Source organism: Copidosoma floridanum, unplaced genomic scaffold (assembly GCF_036245765.1).
Source record: "Copidosoma floridanum isolate Cflo_tuat_1 unplaced genomic scaffold, Cflo_Japanese_pri ptg000031l, whole genome shotgun sequence".
Taxonomy (NCBI): Eukaryota; Metazoa; Arthropoda; class Insecta; order Hymenoptera; family Encyrtidae; genus Copidosoma; species Copidosoma floridanum.
Genome location: NW_028321908.1, coordinates 4543219 through 4565686, shown reverse-complemented (window position 1 = coordinate 4565686; position 22468 = coordinate 4543219). Strand labels below are relative to the sequence as shown.

Sequence of the window (22468 nt, the reverse complement as noted above, 5' to 3'; positions counted from 1 at the left end):
TAATTTATTAACTTAAAATTAAAATTTATTAAATAAAAGTATATTATCAAAAAATAATTAATAATTTGTCTTTAAAAAATTAATTTAAGAGAGAAATAATTATCAAAACTATTAATTAATAAATTGATTTCATTATTAAAAAATTGCTTGTGAAACTTATAAATTTGTGATATTTAATTTTAGTTCCACTTTATTTCAAAATGCTAATTATTTTAAAATTTTTCTTTCTGTAGAAATAGCAGTAAGTATAGTAGCTAAATTTAAATAAGGTCAAGTATCTATATTTATACCAATAGTAAATATACGATAAGCTTAAACAATAAAACTTACTAAACCAATAGAATTTATTGCATAAATTGTTTCTATGATTCAAAATAATTTTTTTTTTAAAGATTTATTTTAAAACTTATATCATTATTAATATGTATGCAAAACTTCGAAGGTCTTAAGTTTTGATCAACTTAGAATTTGTAAATAATTTTAATAATAAAAATAAATATTTGCATCAATACAAATACTAAACTTAAATTATTGATACTGAAAACCTTTTTAGTTTTTAATTTAAACTTAAATTTAATAAATAAGAGTGTATTATTAAAAAGTGACAAATAGCTTGTAGGTAAAATAAATTAAAAAAAAAATTGTTAAAAATATTAATAAATAATGTAATCTTATTTTTTAATAATTATTTATACATGTTTTGTTTCTCTTAAGTTCAGTAAGAAAAAAATTATTGCTAAATACAACATTTTTAAACACAAAAAATAAAATATCAATTTAGAGCATATTATTCTCCTTATTTTTAAAATATAATTCAAAATAAAAATAATACATATACATACATATATATGTATGTGTATTTAAAGTTATAAAATCATGAAATAAAAAAGAACTGTTATTATAATATTTTATTTAAAAATATTAATATTAATGCTTGAAATACTCGATTTCCTAAGGAAAATAATATAATAGTTTTTAATAAGTATTTATAAATTTTTTCTAGGAAATTTAAATTAAATTAATTAAAATTATTAAAAATAATTTTTTTTTAAATGGAAATCAATAAAATTATAAATGGTATAAATTTTTGGAATAAAGATCTTAAATTTAAAAAATTTAATCTTAATATTTTCTTTTTTTTAAATATTATACATGGAAAGGTTGTGAACCTTTTGACATCATTATTCTTCATATTTAAAATACTAATATTTCTTTAAAAAAAAGAAAAAGAAATTATTTGTAGATAATGATGAATATAACAGTATAAGTGAACTAAATGATTGAAGTAAAAGCTCATTTCTTGAAATTTCTATATTTATTCAATTAAATATGTAATTTATTATAATAAATCATAATAAACTTAGGTCTTTTACTAGTTATGTAAAGAAGGATGATGTAGAGAAAAAAAATTTGGAAAAAATAAATATAGGAATAGAAGTATAACAATAAGACCTTAAAATTTAATAAAAACCCTATGAAAAAAAACCTTTTGAAATACTTACATATTTATTTAATAATTAATTAATTTTATTATCAAATAAAACCAAAATGAAAGATAACTATTTGCTATTAATTTTATTGAAATTCAATTTCTAATTATTAATGTAGCTAAGTTACGCTCATAAATTGTAAGTAAATTGATAAATTTTATTTTATTATTCAATATACAAAGTTGCATTTTTATTTAAATTGTTACTATTTAAGAAAACAATTCATTTTATTTACATGTAAGATACAAGTATTTAAATTCCTCATCCATTTTATAAATATTGAATTATTTATATCTTTAAAATCTCTTCAAGATAATTCTCTTCAATCATTAAATTAAAATTCCAATTTGATATTTTCCTATAAATTGTTCGGTAAACAATGAATAGATAAATTTAATAATATATTTGAGGTGAAATTAAATCTTAAGTTATAAGATTAATTTTTTTATCTAAATCAGTATAAAGCTCTTTTAATTCATTTTATTTATGAACCTAACATTAATAACAAAAAATTATAATTAGTCAGTAAAATTAAATAACAATAATTCAAAAATTCTATAAGTAAAAATGAAAGAACAATTGCAATTGTAATATAAAAAATTAAATGAATAATTTGTGCTAAATACAATTGTAAAGAGAAAGGTAATCGATTATCTGAAATTAATTTTAATCCTTATTCAATCTAGATATTTTTAACGTTTTTAAAATATTTTTTTTGATAAAATAAAATTGAGTAATAATACAATAATAATAGTAATTATAATAAAAATTAAAAATAACAACATTTTTATAATTATTTGCATTAAATTCTTAACTTTTTAACTACAAATTAAATATACTTAATTACATTATGTTAATTAAATGAATAAGATCAAAACTACACTAAAATATATAAAAATTATCAAACTACATTAACTAAATGTCAATATTAAGCTGCAGCTTCAAACCCAAAATGATGGATACTTGAGAAATTTTTATATTTTATCAAAAAAAATTAATTATTGATAAAATTGTTCTCATTAATACATGAAACCCGTGAAAACTTGTTGATATAGAAAAAGTTCAACCATTAACCAAATCTCTAAAAGTGAATAAAGCTGTCATATTTTCTTTCAAATGAAATAAAGAAAAAATTACTCCTCAAGAAACTGTAATAGGAAGTCTTAATTTTCTTTCTTTAAAATTTATATTAATGATTGAATGATGACATCATGTAATTAAAATTTCTTAAGATAACAGAATTACTGTATTAACAAGAGAAATTCTGTATAGATTCAACATTATAATATTTTTTTGTGGTCAAGTTTCTCAAATTTTAACTCTTGGTGATAAAAATGTATGAAAATAACATCAAAAAATAATAATAAAGAAAAAATTTGTAGAAGTAGTATTTGAAATTATTCCTAATTTAAAGCCTCTTGAAACTTTAAATGTATGAAAACCTTAATGTATTTTTTTTCGAACTACATTTTGTCATCATTGATAAGAAATTATAATTGATTAAATTAGTGTTAAAAAAACTAATCCTAATTCTATAAAATCAAATAAATAAATATATCTAGTTGATAAATTAAAAGTTCTAAATGATATTAAAATCGATCAAGGTGTGATAGTAACTAAATGAAATGGTTAAAATAACATTTTTTTCATAATTTAATTTACTTTTATATAAAACTCTCAAAACTGCAAATTATGATCTTTAATTATTGGAACACTAAGGAGCGGCGATAGCTCAATGGTAAGCGTACTCGTTACTGAAATAACACTGTTTAAAGGGTCATGAATTCGATTCCCAGTGAATGCAGATTTTTTCAGAAACTGTTGTCACCGGGAAAAAGTTCCTATGTAACCCCGGCTGTTTTGGAGCGAGTTTTTCCGTGAAATTTTCCTTCAGAGTAATTCCAGGGTTTTTTCCTTGCCCCACAAGTCTTTGAGCATGGGTGAATATGAAACAGTGTTAGGGCTACAGGAAGGGGTTAGCGAATCCGATGCGCCAGGCAAGGACCACCGGCCTTATCAGCGAGGAGTGCTCCCTGACACATGGGGCTTCTCCAGGGATGCTAATTAGCCTGAATCTTATGATTCGGCAGAGAGGGCCGGCTCAACAGGTGAATAGTGGAAGTCCTGAAATATGGAGTCCTCTCCAGGAAAAGGCTACACAGTGGCGAGTGGAACTAATCTACCATTGGTGCAGAAAGTGTTAGCTTAACTGGCAAAGTCTTTCATCAGAAATAATCGCACTGTACCCATGGATTAGGTGTAACACAAGTAGAAGGGTTGAAATGGGTGTTGGTAAGTGGGTGGCCCCGGTGACTAGGCCAGTAGGCTGTTGCGGGAACTTGGTAAAAAAAAAAAAAAAAAAAACATTATAAAAACACTCGAGCCCAAGATAATCAATAATTTTTCTCATCAATATAATAATTAATTAAATTTAATTTAATGAAGATCCAGTTAAAGAAATTGAATTTATTGAAAAATGACCAGAAATTATATTGGCTGATTAACGAACTCCGAGTTCCAAAACGAATAATATTTCTTACAGACTCTAGAATTACTATAGAAGGTGTCAAAATGTTTGGTGTACCTCGAGGTACTGAATAAATAAATATACATGGTTACTATTTTTATTTCAACAAAATACTATAAATGAAAGTCATAATCTTAATAATAAAGATAAACTTATACATAGTTGTCTAGATCTAGTAAAAGCATAAGGAAATTTTCCTTAAAAATTATTTTAAAAAATTGTTAAAACTATTTCAATTAAGATTGATAAAATGATAAAATTATATTTTTTATTTAATAACATTTAAAACTCATAATTTAACATTTTTATATTATTAATAAATATTGAAGTTATTTACAAAGAAATAAGTCAATCAATTATTGAAATAAATAAAAATATTAATTCTTCTAACTCAATTTATTAAATCATTTATGAAGATAAAGAGTCAAAAATTGAACACAAATTATTTATCATTTATTACAAAAATTAAATTTCGAACAATTTTTATTTTCTCTTTTAATAAGATTAAATTTAATAATAATAAAAAACAATTATTTATATAATTATAAATAAAATGAAAAAAAAAATTTAAAGATAATCATGTGACCAGTCTTATTTTAGGAATTAAAAATTATTGAATTGATTAGATATTTAAATTTGACAATAGTATATTAAAAATTAACTAAATTTTTATTTATTTGGTACCTTAGATTAAAAACAAATAATTTTTTTAATTATAAATAGTAATGTTTACTCCCAATAGATAAAAAAATTTTTAATTCAATTTATAAAACTTTTCAATCTATTAGACACCAGAACAATAGGTATAAATCTATGATTAACTCAACAAATTCTGAACATTGCCCCTAAAATAAACCTGGATGACTTAAATTTATTCTAATTTAATTTAGTCGACCTGGCATATCATCAACTTTTATTCCTTATCTTAAAACTGCAAATGAATGAATTACATCTATTGATCTACTTATAAATCATTAATTTAGAATTATTGAAAGTACTAATAAATTCTTAACGTCCAATAATCTAACATTAAAATTTTCAATATTGGAAATAATAAAAGAATCAAATATAATGTCTTTAAATTCTGAATATTCATATAATCAATATTATTTTACTTAAAACTCCAGTTAATACATGAGAGTTCCAAATTTCATCCCTTAAATATTGTTAGGTGACGACTTGCGTAAATTATTAAATTTTTATTTTTATTCTATTTTATCCTGTTATATTTCATTCCCAATGATAAAATTTTAAGACTCTTAACAGAGTCATACTCAACGAGAGTCATCGCCTAACAAAGCTGACTGTGAACTTCGTGGCTCTTGGAAGTGTCAAGTGACAACCGAAGCGAGCCATGAAGCCTAAACACATGAAGTCAGCAAGTACCGGCCCCATAGCAAGTAAGACAAAGAAGTTTAACTAAAACTTCGTGCAAGGTGCATTTCTTTGCGCAGCGTTTAAATGAGTAGCCCGCTGCCGCTCATCAAGTGCAGACGTAATAATTAATTTTATAAGATTAACCAGACATTCCGTCTATTTTTTCCTTTTCTGTTTTATTTTATATGTATACTAGTAATATAAAATAAAGTGATATAAAACTAATTGATAAAGAAATTTAAATTATTATAAAATAATAAATAACAAATAAATAAATGAAAAAATGAATAATTATAAATCGACGGAAAGAGAAAGTGCAGGCCATTAGAATCAATAATTAGCGGAAAATAAGGTAAGTTAATCTGGATATTATATTCAACACTCTACTTCTTCCTTCCTTTTAATTTTTCTTAAACAAACAAATAGTTGGACTATCTGCTGTCCCGCAGCCTGTGAAGGAGCGTGAGACTGTAGTCCACAGTTTTTAGTTTTTAATTTGAAGCTGAAAACAAACTTAAATGACATTAAACGTTATTTAACAAAATTGGTAGCAGAGCGTGGTTTATGGTCTCTTGCTATTTGTTTGTTTATTATTTATCCTCTTATTCCTATCTTTCTCTTAAGAAACACCAAACACCATTAATGAAGCATGTTAATGAATGACGCGTAATACCCCATATAGTACACTGTGCGCAGAATCATATATGCTGTGCTTTTGCGGATAGCATGGTATATGCGATATTTCGTTATGACTAAAAAAAAAAAATAAATAAACAAATAAAGTAAAAAAAGAAAATAATAAATATAATACTACATTAATAAATGAACAGAAAAATAAATAAGAGTTCACTGTCGTTAAAATAACAAAAAAATAAATAAGTTATAATATAATAATGTGTTTTAAATGATAACAGAAAAATAAGAAAAAAGTGACCTCTTATACTACACGCTTACAAGACAGAACAAATACACTGTTCCTACCCTGAATCTGCTAACCAGAGCGGTTCATCCCTCTTGTCCTTCTGAAATAGCGGACATTCTATACCCAAGATCTGCTAACCAGAGCGGTCTTTCTCTTCCAACCCTGAATCTGCTAACCAGAGCGGTTCATCCCCATTAGTCCTGCTGAAATAGCGGACACTCTTTACCCTAGATCTGCTACTTAAAGCGGTCTATCAAAATAACAAATACATACACACAGACATATTTGCACGTAATAGTGTTAGTAGAAGAAGAATTCTAAAAAAAACGGAGTAAAGATTTAATATAATTAATGATTTAACTTATATACCCACGATTGTTTATAAAATAATATTTCATGAAACCTCCAACGAATAATTTTGCGAGTAATAAAAAAGGTAAGAGAAGTGGTAGAAAATTGTTTATGCAGGAGCTTGTAAGAGAGAAAAACGTTCTAGAAAAAAAATTAGATTTTATTAATAATCAGTTACAAAATTACTATAACTGTGATACATTAAACAGTAATTTATCAAAAAACAAAAAAATCGAAAAACAAGTAGTAAGTACGTTTCAGAAAAATAATTTTTATAATTTAGAAATTAATGTTCAGCGGAAATGCGATAATTTTAAAATTCGATTAAATACACAATTTGATGAATTGATTGCTTTCGCGAAAAAAGAGTTTCTTAAAGGCACTCAAGAACATATAAACGCATAGGCAGGAGATTACTAATATACATACGAGAATATAAAAAAATTATTAATACGGTATTTAAACCGTGACCGTCGAGCCTATTCTTGCTTAAAGAGGAAAAAGTGTTAAGTTAAGTCAGATACTCTCGTACAGAAAGAGCCCTTCAATATTACACCACGCACTAGCTAATGCTCGCGAAGCAATTTGGATGTATAGCTACACATGCCACATTAGAAATCCCTGCGCCGTATACTCCCTTGCTTAAAGCAGATGATATCATATAAGCGTGCTTGATTACACTCTCTCACTTTAGTTTTTGGGCATACACATAGTACACTTATCGTATACCTATAAAAATTGAAGCAAACTTATTGCACTTGCATGCGTTAAGCAAACAATCACATTAAACACATACACATCCACACACGAATAAATACACAGATATATATATATATATATATATATATATATACATACATACAATTATTTCTTTATTTCTTATGTCTTCTGCAATAAATGTCAAGGATTTGATAGAATATTTTTCTAAAACAAAGAAACAGAACCAAATAGTATTATAATTTTTTTTTGTTAGTATTACACACATAAAGAATATAAAAAAAAAATTCGAATAAAAAAGGTTTAAAAAAAAAATAAAAAAAAAAAAGGAGAAGAAAAAAAAAACCACACGTTAGGTAATATACAACTGAAAAAATGGTCAATGGAATCGATGACGCCGATATCGCAGTAGCCGAAGCGCTGATGGAGTCTCTCAATGCCGACTTCTCATTTCAGCATGCAATTAAATCCATCCCTATATTCGATGGGAAAAATATTCCACTGAAGGATTATATACAATATGTTAGAAATGGAGAAAGCTGGGTCAGAGATGATCAAAAAGATTTATATAAAAGAGCAGTATTGCAAAATCTACGAGGTGCCGCACGCATAAGCGTAAGTGGCCAAGATTTCGAAAACCTTGAAGCATTTATAACCTATTAAAAAAAAAGATATGCCACCGGAAAAACCGTTGCTTACTATCAAACTCAGCTACAGAAAGGGCGCCAACGACAAGGCCAATCGGTTAGTGAATATTATGATTATGTAAACCTACTGCTAAGCGGTGCTGAAAAAGCCTTGATGGAAGATAAAGTCAATACATACAACGCACATATGATGACCCCTATAAAAGACATGGCGTTAGACATGTTCATAAAAGGACGAGCACCTATGATAAGCCAACAGGTAGATGCGAAAGAACCTGCTTCTCTAGCCAACGCCTTTGATTACGCGTTGAGATTGGAGAGCCGAATGAGAGCGGGTATAATTCCGGATACGCGATATCAAGGACTACCTCGTAGTGACTTTAGAAATAATTTAAACAACTCATATCAACAGCAGAATAGGTATTCCGATCAGCCATTCTCATCACATCAAGTGGCATAAGTTAATGAACAACAGATCGACAATGAGAATAATCACGCTGATAGGCAGTATAATGATTATCAAAATTATAATAGACAATATCAACAACAAAATAATGGACAGAATTACTGTAAAAATTATCAGAATCAGGAAAGAAATTGGAATTTTTAAAATTAATCGAGAAACTCTAATTATTATCAGAATAATTTCGGACGATATAATAACGAAAATCCTAATGATTATTACACTCAAAGAAATACTAATTTTAATCCTGGTAATAATCAAGGATTCCGAGGCCAAGGTCAGAATTATGATAGGTTTTTCCGAAATAATAATTATAATAGTTATAATCAACAAAGTTTTAATCCTAACTATCAGAATCAGAACTTTCAGAATCAATACCAACCAGGAGGCGACCGTTTGCCGCTTCATTTAAACTCTCAGGCGGCTCACCCCAATCGTCGTTCGGAGGTGAGCCCCCAAAGACAGAATTCAACCCCTACACCGAATGTTTCAGCGCAGGTAATGAAAATAGCAACATAATTGAAACCGTCCACATTGGTAACTGCCAGGGACTTGGCGTAGACGACGAGCCTACAAGCATAAGGTTATTAATCCCAGAAGGGAAAAATCACTTTATAACACTCATGCTCGATAATGGCGCCGCCACAAATCTGATTAAATTAGATCAGTTGCACCCATATTTACGAGTAGAGACTAGTGAAATTATTAACCTTACTGGAATCACACCTCACCCAGTTTTAACTAAAGGAACAACGTATATGACCATACAAAGAAAACCTACAATTTTTCATGTGATCTCTAACGATTTTCCGATCAAAGATGGCGGTTTATTGGGTCGAAACTTTTGTAAGGAACGACGAGCCACATTATCATATTATCATGATGCTATAGTACTAGATGATGACGTAATGAACTCCATCTCTTTTTTAAAAACTGTTGAGGAAATAGAGTAATTGGAAAGAGATGAAAAAGAACAAAAAACCATAAAACTTCAAAAACAAGCACAGGAAAATCAAATTTTAGCTACAACCCTTGAAACTAACAAAGAGACAGAATGCCTTAAAGTTAAAATTAACCATTAGAAATTTTATGACGAATACATCGTAGGCCCACCCGAAAGGTCTAATATACCTAAGTACGAAAAATTTGGAGACATAAAAGCTGATTTTTATTTTCGAGATGAGTTTGATAAATTGATCTTATCAGAAAAAAGTGAAAATCTTATGAAGGCCACTGATAATAAAACTGATAAAAGTGGGATATACAGTGGAAATAATGAATTAGTCGACCAAGCCCATGCCATTGAACAGAATAAAAATACTCCTAGTGTAGAACATTGCCCTAATGAGGAACAAAACAACACCAGTAAAGCAACTAAATATACGATTAAGGCTCGAACACGTCAAATAGTAAGAATTAATTTAATTAATACTAATTTAACTGAAGGATACTTACCGCGAATAGATGTAGGGTGTGATAACATATATTTAGGAGAAGAAATAGTAAAAAATGACAACGGTCAATGTAATATTATGGCAATAAATACTAATAAGGATGATATTACGATTGAAATAGACCCAAGAGAAATCCTACCTTTCGAATACATTGCACCTGAATTTGATCCCGATACTAGCAGCGAACATGAAAGACCAATTGTTAAAAATAAACGAGATAGAATAAACGACCTAAAAGGACTCGTGTGGACCGGTCATTTAAACTTGGAAGAACGAGACCAAATATATTAATTGATTTCTAAATTCTCAGAAATCTTCTTGTAACCAGGAGACATTTTACCGTGTACTAACCTCGTCGCACACGAAATCTCGACGGAAAATAACATCCCTATCAACACTAAACAATATCATCACCCACCAGTACATTGAAAAGTTTTAGAGGAACACGTAGCAAAGAAACTTAACGATGGAATAATTGAACCTTCGTCATCACCGTATAATTCAGCTCTTTGGATTGTCCCTAAAAAATCTGATAGCCAGAAAAACCCAAGATGGAGGGTAGTAATTGATTACCGAACTTAATAAAAAGACCATTGGTGATGCATATCTATTGCCTAATATCGCAGATATTATGGACCAGTTGGGAGGAGCCGTATATTTTTCAGTTTTTGATTTGGCAAGTGGATTCCAACAAATTCCCATGGATGAACATGATAAGTATAAAACAGCAATTACGACACCCCATGGACATTACCAATATAGACTAATGCCCGAAGGCCTGAAAAACGCACCTGCCACGTTCCAACGACTAATGGATCTCATATTGAGAGGCTTATTGAATGTTGAAATGCTAGTGTATTTAGATGATATTATTATTTACACAAAAGATCTAGTAGATCACAAGCGTAAAGTTAGGTTACTTTTCGATCGGTTACGCTCAGCGAACATGGTACTCCAACCAGATAAAGTTGAATTTTTGCGAAAAGAAGTAATATTTCTTGGGCATATAGTGAGTCAATGAGGGATTAAACCAGACCCTAAAAAGATACAAGCCGTTAAAGAATTTCCCCAACCAAAAGCTATGAAAAATATTAGACAATTTTTAGGACTAGCAGGATACTATAGACGCTTTATTAAAGATTTTTTAAAAATAGCTAAACCATTATCAGATTTATTAAAAAAGGAAGAAAAATTTGAATGGACTGAAGTGCAGGATAAGAGTTTCCAAATACTAAAGGATCACTTATGCCAAGAGCCTATTTTACAATTCCCCGACTTTGGTAAATCATTCAAGTTAACAACAGATGCATCTGACTTTGCAATTGCAGCGGTATTGAGTCAAGAAAAAGATGGGTTTGACCATCCTGTCGCTTACCTTTCAAGAACTTTAAATAAAGCCGAAATAAATTATTTCACGACTGGAAAGAAATGTCTAGCCGCACTATATGCAATGCATTACTTTCGTTCGTATTTATTAGGAAATAAATTCGTTCTGGTAGCCAATCATTAGCCATAGAATTGGATGCATACAAGAAAAGACCCAGGTCAGCGTTTGATGCGCTGGATGTTTAAATTCACCGATTATGAATACACTTTTAAATACAAACCAGGAAGACTCAATACCAACGCTGATGCATTATCTAGAAACCCAGTAGGACCATTTCTTTATGCAGAAAATAATATAAACAATGGATTACCATTACTAAGAGTTATGATAATGGATCGAAAGAAAATAGAGGAAAAGAAGAAAACAGAATTACAAAGTCAGAGGAAAGGAATAGTAAGAGCACCCAAATTAACGACGATCAAACCTAAAGCATTGCCAACAACCTCGAAGGAAATAATAGGAGTAACAAAACCAAGAAGCATGACCAAATCAGAACCAAATGTACCTAAGTTGATCAAGGGCCCTGGACGACCCCTTGGTTCAAAAACAAACAAAGAACGGCCGAAATTAGATCATAGTGTGATTGCTCAAAGAACCCGAACAAAAACACTTCCACAGCCACAGAAATCATCTATATCTCAACCGAATATATTAACAAATAACACTTAAAATACATCAAAAGATTCTAGCTCATTAAAAGTGAATCTTTCAGAATCAGTAGCCTCAACATCACACGCTAGCGATACAAATTTAGAAACTACAGTAATAAAACATAATAGTTCCGAAAATGAGGAAATGACACAATTACCAGTACGAGATATAATTAACCTTGGTGCATCGTCAAGAACAAGTATATTCTCCGAAAATGACCCAAGCGATACTGAAGAATCGTCAAGAGAAGATACTTAAATACCAGTATATGACCCTAGACGAAGTGGATTACGGCAAGAACTGACTGAAACAGAAATAGACTCAAATACGGATACTGATTCAGACTCAGACATGACAAATACTGAAATTTCCGTTACACCAATTTCACTTAGCGAAAGTTACTGAGGAAGTTACTTATTAAGAAATAGAAGAGTTAACAAAGAGATTTAACCAAAGCCTTCAAGAATATTTGGACAAGTCTAACAACGATGACGAGCCCGAACAGGCCGATTTTTCATCAGTAACTAGATTTTCTGATGGAGATAAACCGGATCCCGAAATTCAAGACATAATAACCGAAATGGACACCTACGATCCTGATAATTTTGATGATTCTGTATTAGATGAAAGAATAGTGGATATATCAAGACGTACAACAGGTCTTGAACCCCTATTCGATGAAGAAGAAATTTTAAGAAAATATAGGACAAGTGGAAAATTATCAATTACCCCACGTATTCAGGAAAATATACCCTTAAGTTCTAGCACACCGACACAAACGAGTACTTTTGCTACTACAAAAAACAGACGATCTAAAGCGCCGGACTTGCAACAAATAACAAAAGAAACCCCGGATAACTTAAATGAAAACAACAAACAAATAAACTGCAATGAAAACAAATCAAGGAATCGAACTATTGCACCTGATTTCATGTTACTATCGGACTTATACTCTTTTCAACCCATCAATCGATACAAACAACAGCACGGAAAAGTGTATGTAAGTCTTAGTGATAGTAGCAGTAGTACTGATAATTATAAGAACGAAAATGGAGCTAAGATAGTAAACAATGTCATTATCATCAGATATTGCCTTACATACAAAAGAGACAATATAGTTCATTTTATTAGCAAGGATTGTCAACCAATCACATATGTCTCAAGGCTGTTGAGATCGATAGGTGCACTGGACTTTAGCTATTTGAAATCGAAGAAACCAAGAGTTGGCTAAATTTTAATAACACCTTATGGAGAACACAATGTACTATCAATCGTTATTAATGAAACGTCGACTGATCAAGTATCTTCAGAAAGTCTTACAAAAGCTTTTAAATCGCTTAAAAAAATATTATTGAGACGAAATCTTGAAACCTTCCGAATTTCAAGAAGGGGAGATCTTACAGACGAATTAGAACCTGGATTGATAACAGAAACGTTATTAACAATTTTTGATAAAATACCCATACAAATTACTGTCTGTTACGGTAAGGTTGATTTTCTGAAAATCCAAGAACGTAATGAAATAATAAAAACATTACATGACAGCCCTGTTGGAGGACATAAGGGAATAAACCAAACTTACCGAAAAATAAGAGAACGGTTTTATTGGCCCGAAATGAGAAATGATATTCTAAATTATGTACGTAAATGCAGCAAGTGTCAAGAGAAAAAAATTGAACGACTAAAAACAAGAAAACCCTTGGTACTTACAGATACACCTATTGAAGCTTTCGATAAGGTTTCCATCGATAGCGTTGGTAAATTAAGAATAACACCAAATGGTAATTGCCATTTGCTGACCATACAGTGTAATTTGACTAAATATATCATATTAGTCCCTGTACCAGACCTAAGATCAAGCACTCTTGCCGATGCACTCGTACAAAATTTAATGTTAGTTTATAGTGCGCCTAGAGCAATTCTATCAGATAGAAATGCTACATTTATGTCTAATTTATTGGAACAGCTCATGAGAACCCTTAAAACCAATCATCTAACTACATCAGCATACCACCCTCAAACAAACGGATCACTAGAGCGAAGTCATGCTGCCTTAGCTGACTTTATACGAACTTACTCTGAAACATATGATGACTGGGACAACTTAGCAAAATTTGCAGCTTTCACGTATAACACGAGTGTACATGCAGCAACAAATTTTACGCCTTATGAACTAGTATTTGGGGGAGTAGCGAGGTTGCCCTTAAAGATACCTCAAGATGAAAGATTACGAACATACCCACTATATTTACAAGATCTTATAAGGCGACTTCAAGAAATGCAAATTGCGGCAGGAAATCAACAAATAAAGATGAAAGAACAAGCAAAAACAAGATATTATAAAAAATTAAAGCCTCTAAATGTTAAACCAGGAGATTACGTTTAGGTGAATAAAGAAGTGCATTCCCATAAATTTGATCGCTTTTATATTGAACCCCTAAAGGTGAGAACAGTTTTAGAGGGAAATAATGTGTTACTTGAAAAAACCAATGGTGAAACCATACGCAAACATACAGATAAATTAAAGCTAGTTCCCCGATAATAATATCTTGTAAGAAACACATTCTACATGTCTTCCAGAGAAAAAACACAACGATGCAAATTATATTGGCCATCTTAATGACAATAGCGTTCGAAGGCCGGGCAGATTTAAACTATGCTAATCATGGCAAATATAGCATAGAACCACTTGAAACAAACCCTGGAATATGCTACGAACGAATCGGTATAACAAAAATTAAGAGAGCCGATTGGAAGATTGTGATGTGGCTGGATGTTAATAAATTCATATTGGAACAAATACCTACTCAAGAATTAAACGAAACTTTTCGATATTGTATTGTACAGTTTGGGTATTCTAATTGCACTCGCTATATGGAAATGGACCTCTTGAATTTAAAAATAAAGCGATTGACAAACCTCAAAGCAACACTATTGAACATAATAAATACTGTGGGAATCCATGCAGGAGAAAACATTATTCCACCCCCCAGCATACGAGCAAAAAGACTGATACCTTTTGGAATTATTGGGAGTATTGCTAAAGGACTTTACGGCTTAGTCACAGAAGATGATATTATCGTTATAAACACTAACATCAACAATTTGGATACCAATCAAAAAGAATATATTAAATTGTACGAACAAAATAGCCATATTTTTGCAGCCGCATTCAAAGAACTATACAATACCACGAAACGCCATGAGCATATTTTAGAACAAGTTGCTGATATATTGACTTCAGGACAGGATTTTACTCTTGACAGATATCTGATTCATTCGTAAGCATACCTAAGAAGAACTAAGGCTATCCTAAATCACATTATTCGTTCCCATGAAGATCTGATTGACATCTTGCATGATTTACAAAGAGGTCAAGCACATCCAAAGCTATTTTCTCCAAATATATTTAGAACAGTAGCCCGGGATGTAAAGAACCTTGCGGGAAATCTAGAATTTGTAGCACCAATAGAAAACCTTTATGCTGGCGAAATAAGTACCCTAAGCAAATTAGATGTTGTACATCAAGAAAATAGAACCATGGTAATATTACATTTGCCACTCGTAGATCGAACCCCTTACAATCTTTATAGACTACATCCAGTCATGATACCCCAATCTGGACAAAATGGATCTGCCTACATAAAACCGTCGTACCCTTACCTAGCAGTAGCAGCAGATCATAATTCGTATTTACCACTAAACGAAGTTACATTTAACCAATGCGATAAGACGGTATATGGTTATATATGCTCGGCTGTGGAACCGCTAAAGAAACCCTATTCTATGAACGAATGTGAAATTCTTATGTTATTACGACCTGGACCAGAAGTATTTAAATACTGTGAAATTATGTTTACGCTCAAAACCAAAAGCCAATGGATTTATTTACCAGCTGATAGTTCATGGTTATTCTCAACACCCAATGAAGAACAATTGAACATTATCTGTCCTAATAAAATGGATTAACAAGGAAGAGTAAAAAGTATAGGTCTTCTACGAATGAATGATGGATGTACGGGAAAAACTCACAGATTAACCTTAACCAGTGAACATAAGATTATCACTTAAAAACAATATATCTATCAGGTAGAAGTGAACTTAAACTTAACAGTACTACATGAACCCTTAAAAGACACTGATGACTTCCATGACGCTATAAAATCGATTCGAGAATTAAACTTTCATGAACAAGCATGGACAGATGAAGAATTAAATGTACAAAATATAATAAATTAAATGGAAAAAATACGGACCCGAAAGTTGGAGAAAAAACAAACTTCTCTTTTTTCTTTAATACGAAATGTCATTGAAGCTATTATTATTATAATTATAATAGCAATACTCATCAGCAAAGCAAGAGGCTGTTTCAAGAAGATTATGAAACGTAGTGTCTCGGAAAAATTTATAGAACGTACCATCAACCCACTGAACGCAGAACCCCGAGTAACCATAAAACAAAAACCAAATAAACAAGAACCAACTGAACTGTATGTTGAAATTGAAGAAAAACAAAAAATACCTAAATTATCTAAAGCTAGACCTATAATGAAGACACGGAGTTTGATACTCCCACGCCATACACCCCAAAAACTGGAAATGGACTCATAAATCAATAGTAATTTGATACTATCTTCCTTCCAGGTAGAACAATGAACCCCGAAGACGAAATAACAATAAAAGACTAGAGTCAACATAAACCAACCTTTACATGAAGTTATCGAACAATTAGAAAATAAAGGAAATATTAAGGAAATGCACATACTTACGGATTAACATAGTTATGAACATCGAACTATAACCGCCAAATACAATAGTGATTCATTTACTAAAGTAACTGATGAAACACTAAATACAGGAGAAGAAGTTCAACCACTTTCTCCTTTTACGATGAAATCCACTATTTGTCAAGCAGAAAAGATCTTTTCACCAACACCATTAAGAAACGACAATGATACACCAAACATTGATCCAAAAAGACTTATGTGTCTTCTGCCATGGGATATAGAAGGAAAGAAAAGGGAAAGAGATTTCTTTAATCATTTCTCTCAATTTGGCACCCTAGAATATTGTTATGCCGTTAGAGATCGTCGGGGAAGATTATCCCAAGGATATGTAAAATACATGGATCCTAAAAGCGCTATTTTAGCATTGCAGAACGATGAACCCGAATATCGCACGAAATATGCTGAACCAATTAAAAGGAGTACAAAATACAAAATGAACCGAAAATTGACTCACCAATTATGTCAACATTAAGTTGAGTTAATGACCTACCACAGACATGTGATTACATGCAAAAGACAACGCTGTACACAAACTACAGAAACGAAGTCAATCCTTACCAAAACCGTTGATCTACGAGAAAAGATCACAAGTAGAAGAAAATGAACCCAATACTTAAACCCTACCATTTAACTAGCCACCTTTTACGTCGAATACACATCACTTAGTTCTAAGATTTTAACTTTAAGCTTTGTAAAATCAATTTTTTTCTTTCACGTATTCCTTCTTCCTTACTTCACTTTATTTTTCAATTTTATCTGTAGGATTTATATGAAGTACGTTTATTATTAGTAAAACTGAAAAAAAAAAAAAAAAAAAAATAGATATATATATATATATGTAATCATAAATAAATAAATATGATGATTATAAAAATAATCATAATTAGGCTTTAAATTTAAAAGCGCATGTTGTATTCTATTTGAGCTGCATGTTACTCTATTGTCAAAATTTTTTTTCTCTCCTCTTTTGTAATATTAAGCTTTAGCATGTATTAAAACAACTTATTCAATTGTATTACAAATACGCAAATATTTCGGCATAGCATGATAAGTAATAATTGTATCTATCCATAAATTTCCTAGCCATTATCCAATAGTTTCATAAACCTAATTTTATTCTCATATCTGCATTCCATACATCACTTACGAACAATAAGAACACGAAATACACTACAAGAACACTCATACATGTACAGTATCAAGTGATGATCCTCACAACATCCATCATATTTACGCTTGCAGAATTACACACACAATGGACAAACAAAACGCTAATATCATAGAAGCAATGGCTGATGGATCCCAGCTTAGCATACTGCTGCGGGGGATTATAGTAGGCTAATGCTAAAAAAAATTCTGGAAAACTTCGGGATAGTGAGGTCCATCAAACGGGAACCCTGTGCTATGGGGTACTCAAGTTACGAAGTGGCATTCCTTTCACCACGGGAGGCAGCATTAGCGGCTGATAACCTAAATGCAGCACCAACGCTACAGGAGCTATTCGACTCATTGTCGAATGTATCGGACGAGAGGAATTGGGCAAAGTCAACGGCACCTGTCCCCTTGCCAAATAAAAGACAAGTCAAGGTCCACAATATATCGGAAAATGGACGTTAGTTAAACATAATGACCAAAGAACCAATTGACAAGCGCCAATTGGAAACATCGCTTAACAAATTTGGTCCGATGTTATCATTAGAAGAACAGCCATGTTCGGCTCCATACACCAGCTACGAAGTCGAATATTACCAACTATGTGATGCAGCAGTTGCTGCAGCAACCTTAAATGATACAACAACCATAGAAATAGAAGACAAATCATCTTCACGAAACATCGAAGCACCAGCTAAGAATGTAGAATCAACGACGGAAGTCAAAACCTTTAAAAAAATTAATGAAGAAGAGCTTAGTCCAATATTACGATTTGTAAGAGTAAATCGTACCGGTACTAAAATAAGCGTCATTTTAAAAAAACCTATTAACACAAATTATATTATTGAATTTTTCGAAAACAAACATCCAATAGAAGATATTCATTTTTTCCGTTCATATAACGTATGGATCCGCTGAGTGGGCAGAAAACATGCGCCAAATAGTAGTGTATTGCATAACTCAGCAGCCAAAAAATGTAATCACAAAAAACCCAAAAACAGAAAACACGATCAAAATAAATAACGATCCAAAAGACAATGACTCACTTCCACGAAAAGTAGTATCTAAGGTACCGGCCATTATGAATCCGGATGAATACACCCGGTTGTTAATGACCTTTGGCCCATTGAGCCATTTAAACTACTACCCATTAGATGTCAAACGCGACGATGGAAGGCAGTTATACCTAAGCTTCGCTACATACTGTAACGAAGATTCGACGGAAAGGGCCCTCAAAGGACTCAAAATGTATGGGGCGAATTACTCTCAAAAAGACTCGCCAAAAAACCGTGAAATAATAACACATTCATCGTGTGGAAATTTAATATCCAAATGCCATCTTAAGGTGCACAGTCTTCTGTGCAAAACACAAATAAAATTAAAATAGATCTGCCCATCATGCCAGGAAAATATCAACTTGGTAAAATACGACTGGCACTATAAACTATGCCTTGAGATGAAAGTGTCAGCAAATCTTGATGCACTTAATAGACTAGTAATTAAAACACAAAATCAAGGGCCAAGGACAAGAAGAATACGTAATATTCACGAGTCCATTCCTTCCCTTACTCTCAGTTCCGAATAAACAAATGTAATAATTCTGTTAATTGATACTTTATTAGATTACTATAAGGATTATTGTAAAATGTTTATGTTATGTAACTCATAAATGTTTACTTATAAGATAAAAATATAGCAAACAACAAAAAAAAAAAAAAAAAAAAAACCAATAAAATAATATAATACAATATATTTACCGAGGACGGTGACATTTTTAAGAAGGGGAGGCTGTTAGGTGACGACTTTCGTAAATTAATAAATTTTTATTTTTATTCTATTTTAACCTGTTATATTTCATTCCCAATGATAAAATTTTAAGACTCTTTACAGAGTCACACTCAATGAGAGTCGTCGCCTAACAAAAATGACTGTAAACTTCGTGGCTCTTGGAAGTGTCAAGTGACAACCAAAGCGAGCCATGAAGCCTAAACACATGAAGTCAGCAAGTACCGGCCCCATAGCAAGTAAGACAAAGAAGTTTAATTAAAACTTCGTGCAAGGTGCATTTCTTTGCGCGGCGTTTTAGTCAGTAGCCCGCTGCGGCTCATCAAGTGCAGACGTCATAACTAATTTTATAAGATTAACCAGACGTTCCGTCTATTTTTTCCTTTTCTGTTTTATTTTATATGTATACTAGTAATGTAAAATAAAGTGATATAAAACTAATTGGAAAAGGAATTTAAATTATTATAAAATAATAAATAACAAATAAATAAATAAAAAAAATAAATAATTATAAATCGACGGAAAGAGGAAGTGCAGGCCATCAGAATCAATAATTAGCGGAAAGAAAGGTAAGTTAATCTGGATATTGTATTCAACACTCTACTTCTTCCTTCCTTTTAATTTTTCTTAAACAAACAAATAGTTGGACTATCTGCTGTCCCGCAGCCTGTGAAGGAGCGTGAGACTGTAGTCCACAGTTTTTAGTTTTTGATTTGAAGCTGAAAACAAACTTGAATGAGATTAAACGTTATTTAACAAATATCAAGTTTTTAATGATGGAATAGATAAAAAAAAATTTTTTTATTTGTATAACTGTTTATCCAATTTTAATTAAATGATTTTTAAATATTTATTATTGGAAAATTTATTCAATATTATACAAACTATTTTATGTATGTAATTAAGACTATAATTATTATAATAATGATAATATCATGACTATGGAGTTTAATTTAACTTTCTATAATAAAAGAATTAGAATCTCAAAATATTAAATTTGGTTATAAAAAAATTTATAAAAAAATTTATAAAAATCTTATTTTCTTTGTATAAACAAAATAATTTATTCAAATAATTAAAAAATTTATTGCACTTATTTACCATGTAAGGAATTGAATTTAATTAAATAATAAATTTTGGAATTTCATTAGAGGACAAGGAAATAATAAATGAATTAAATTACTAGAAATTTTTAAAAATAATGTCTAACGTAATCATATAAATCTTTCTCAAATAACATAAAAAAATGGTGCATCGGGTCCACTCACCACTGTGTAGCCTTTCCCTGGAGTGGAGTTCATATTTTAGGACTTCCACTATGCGCCTGTTAAACCGGCGATCCTTGCCCGACGCCTGGCATCGGATCCACTAACCCCTACTTATACCCCTAACACTGTTTCACATTCACCCAGGCCCAAAGACATGTGGGGCAAGGAAAAAACCCTGGAATTACACAGAAGAAAAATTCTACTGAAAAACCTGCCCCGAAACAGCCGGAGTTACATAGGAACGTTCCCTAATGAAAACAGTTTTTAAAAAAATCTGCATTCACCAAAATTAAACCCACGACTTCTAGAACACTATTGTATCAGTAACAAGCACGCTTACCACTGAGCTTAAGTCGCTCCTATTAAAACTGTTAATATTCCAGAATTATAAGAATAAGAATTTTGATAATAAATTACTGAACAATAAGATACTTATCCTAACCCATCTTCACCTATAATTAAAGGAATTATATTAGGTTTTTTAATTATTAATAGTATGGAAATAAAATAAAGAATACTAAATAAAAAAATCGAATATTACATGAATCATGACTTATGGATTGACAACAATTAAACATAATCATTGATAAAATTAAAAATACAGTAAATAAAAAAAATGAAGCAATTCAATCAAAATAAGTTTTAATATTTATTAATAAAGAATTTATAATCAAAAAATTTTTTTCAATAAATAAATAAATCTAATTTTATAAACATGGAAGCTTTTTCTAAAATAAATATTAGTAATCTTATTATAAAAAATTGAATGTGACTACAATAAAAAACATAATATATTTAAAACGAAATTTTTAATTTTGATTTTACAAACCAATATTTTTAATTGAATTATGTGAATTAATGCAGAATATTGATTTTTAGAGCTAATAAATTTAAAGGTATAAAATTAAGAATTATTATTAAATATTTGACCATATTATTAGTATTAAATTAATTGAATTTATAATCTCATATTCCATGAAAACTAAAAAAAAGTTAATCAATATTGTAACATGCTTTAAAAAGTATTCTTAAATTTAAGACTATCTATACATAACAGAAATCCAGATATTAATAAAGAACGCATAAAATAAGGCATTCCTTAATTTAATATTATATTTCGTCTTTTATATCGCAAATAAAAATAATTCACCGACACAAATATCTTAGATAACCATAATCCATAAGCAATTATTATTATTAATTTTCTATAATATCTTAAATATTTCATAGAAAAAAAAAACCATAACCACCTAATTTTAATATAATTTCTGCCTAAATTATTGATCCACTTACTGGTGCTTCTGACATGGGTTTTAGATATTTAATTATAAGTTAGAAATATTAGTTATTTGACTAAAAATGCTCTCATTATTAAAAAATAAAAAAAGGTTATTAAAAATTAATTTGATATAATTATTTATCTAAATTTAAAAATATTTATTGAATTCAAAGTTTGAAAAAAATTATTATATTATAAGATTAATAAAGCT

General features: G+C 30.2%; 1 protein-coding gene across 5 annotated transcripts in view; it reads right to left on the bottom strand.

Annotated features, from left to right (window-relative positions):
• Nucleotides 1-22468, bottom strand: part of Arp1 (Actin-related protein 1) — a 553556-nt gene that overhangs the window by 30494 nt on the left and 500594 nt on the right. The window lies entirely within an intron of this gene.